The following is a 3058-nucleotide window of genomic DNA, read 5'->3' as shown; positions in this document are numbered from 1 at the left end:
AAAAGTCTCTTCTTTCCCCATTATTTAATTATTTTAATACTGGTCTTTAAGCGTTTGTCATATGGTGTTGTGGAGGCAGAGGGCAAAGGATCTGGGATACTGGTGATTGTCAGGAGAAAATAAGTGTGATATGCACACGCGTGATATATACATATATGCAACTCCTTTACAACTGAAAATTGCTTTTATTTTCAAGCAGAAATTTTTCTTACTGTTCCGCTTTTGAAAGTGTCACTTTAAGTCCTGTATACCGTGAAGTAACAAGATAGAAAAACATCACTGAAACTTGATTCCTTGAATCAGGGGAAGGGCTGTGTGGTAGTTGGTGGTAGAGGTGTATCTTTGCAAATACTGCTTCCAGGCCTCGCTGCCCCATTCCCTGCCACCGCCTGTGTGCTTCTCTCCTCCAAACGCGCCGCCAGTCTCAGCCCCGCTGGTAGGAATGTTGACGTTTGCAACGTCACAGTCTGAACCTTTAGGTCCAAGCCAGCGGAAGATTCTCCTTGTGCACAATGGGTGCATCGTGGGCAAGGCAGGTCAAAACGGTGGGCTCCACATAATTGCCAGGTTTTATCCATAACCTTGCCCCCATAGACCACTGTGTCTCCTTCTTTCTTTGTTTCTTCCACTGTTTGAAGAAATACGCTCACTGCCTGTTTGGTATGGAATGGTGCATAGAGAATATTTGGGTCCCAGAGGTTCCCAACACGGATCTGACAGTAGGCACTTTTCAGTCTTTCTACAACTTCCTTATGGATGCTTTCATGCAAAAACAGTCGCCTCACACTGGTACACCTTTGGCCAACTATTCCCACGGAAGCAAACAGAGCTGATGGAAGAACTAAGCTGAGGTCAAAAGCAAAAATGGCATAATTTTCTCCAAGCTCTAACACGCTTTTCCCAAACCTCTCCTGCACCACCCGGGCCACCTGCTTTCCCACATGAGTGCTCCAGGTGAAGGACAACAGGTTCACACGCTCATCTTTGGCCATTGCTGTGCCGATATCTGCTCCACCACAAGTCAGGGAACAAATGGCACCAGGCAGCTGGCTGTCTTCCAAAACCTTAGCTATCATCTTTGTGACAGCTACACTAACAAGGGAAGTTGTTGGCGCTCCTTTCCAAATATACACATTCCCAGAGATCAGCGCTCTGGCGTTGTTCCAGCCAAACTGTACAGCCAAGGGGAAGTTGAAGGCAGTGATGATTCCCACCAGGCCCAACGGATTCCACTGTTCAGTGAAAGTGTGGCCAGGCCTTTCAGAAGGCAAGATGGGGCCCTCATCATCCTGAACAAGCCAGCAGCGCAATCACGGATGTCCACGTACTCCCGAACTTATATTCCTTCCACTAAGATTTTGCCCCTCTCCAAAGACACCAGTTTTCCCAGATTTCGGATCTTCTCCCAGAAGGCAAAGCCAATCTTTCTGAGTACTTCTCTTCGCTTTGGGGCAGGACATCTGCCCAAATTTTCCAAGCTTCCTTGGCTTCCTTTATGGGGTTGTGATAGTTGTCCATACTGGCCTGCCAGACTCTTGCTATTGGCTCATTGTTAGCAGGGTAATAAGTCGTAATTACCTCTCTGCGGCCATCCCATCTTCCATTATACAGGGCGTCGTTTTTTGCGGAACCCCAGTTCTTTGCAGACAAGCATATTGGTGATGGCTTATCAGAAGAGGGGACATGAGGGTGGGAAAGCCTGCTGGTCTTCACAGTCTGCAGCCATATACCGGGCTCAGCATGCTAGAAGCCCCGGCCGCAAGGGAATCCGGGAAGGTGTATTAATTTTTAATTTATGTGATTTCCCTGCGTACAATCTGCTTGGCTCATGGCGTTATAGATCCGAAGAAGGCATTGGACCCCTACAGCCTGAATTGGGAGTAACCATATGAACGTATGTATTGCATGCAGTTCCCACAAAGGACAGAAGAGGGCATCAGGTCTTCTGGTATTAGAGTCACACATTTTCAGTGACCATGTAGGTGCTGTGAAAAGACCCTAGGGGTCTTAGGTTATCTCCATGCATAGTCCTTGGTTGGAATAGCAGTCTCAGGAAAGACCCCTGTGTCCAGATTTTTTGGTTCTGTTGCTCTCCTTATGGAGTTCCTGTCCTCTCCAGATCTTACTATTTCCCACTTCTTTCCTAAGATTCCCTGAATTCTGCACAGATGTAGCCCAAGTGGGCAGTTCAGTATCCAAGTGGGTTCCACTGTAATAGGAACAGGGACTGTCTCTGACATGAACTGATTGGCTGGCTCTTTAATATCCTCCCCCTGAGGGGGAAGCAGCATTACCAGGCCACAGAAGAAGACAATGCAGCCACTCTTGATGAGACCTAATTGACTAGGATCAGAAGGAAGGAAAAGAAGTCCTCCTCTATGAGTGGACTTGGGGAGGGGCATGCAGGTAGATGGTGGAGGAAGGGAGGGATTGGGATGGGAGGAGGGAAGGAACCACGGGGGAATACAAAGTGAGTAAAGTGTAATTAATAAAGAAAAATAAAATAAAATAAAGACCCTGGGGCTTTTACAAGAATAATAAATGCATTTGTTCTTAGCCACTGAGCCATCTATCCCCAAAACTGGACTTACAGATAGTTGCAAGCCATCATGTTGTTGCTGGAATTTGAACCCAAATCTTCTGCAATAGTAACAAGTGATCTTAACCACTGAATATTCTTGCTAGCATCTCCCCTTTTCTTTTGTATTTTATATGAAAATATACTCTGAATACAATATTTTCTTTCTCATCTCATCACAGATTCTTCCCACCTCCTCAACCATACAAATCCATACTTTTTTACCTTCAAGAAGCAAACCAGAAAACAAAAGACAGAAAAATCCACAAGAAACACACACATGCACAAAACCAAAGGTAATAAGAACACAAAAGCAGAAACCATAATATACAAGCAAAGGCCAGTAAGATAAAAAAAAAATGCCCAAGCAAAGCAATATGAGCCAATGATCTATAAGAACATGACTGAGTTCATTTTGTGTTAAGCCATCTACTGCTGTCTACCCTTATGTGTGGTTTATTCTCAGTAAGACTCTAATGG

The 3058-nt window shown here is 45.2% G+C and overlaps 1 pseudogene; it reads right to left on the bottom strand.

The window, feature by feature from the left end:
- Positions 1 to 276: 276 nt before the first annotated feature.
- On the bottom strand, positions 277 to 1685 carry LOC129667781 (alpha-aminoadipic semialdehyde dehydrogenase-like; annotated as a pseudogene).
- Positions 1686 to 3058: the final 1373 nt, after the last annotated feature.

The sequence above is a fragment of the Psammomys obesus genome, unplaced genomic scaffold (assembly GCF_907164565.1).
Source record: "Psammomys obesus unplaced genomic scaffold, mPsaObe1.curated_primary_1811, whole genome shotgun sequence".
NCBI lineage: Eukaryota > Metazoa > Chordata > Mammalia > Rodentia > Muridae > Psammomys > Psammomys obesus.
This window is presented reverse-complemented; position numbering and strand designations above follow the sequence as displayed.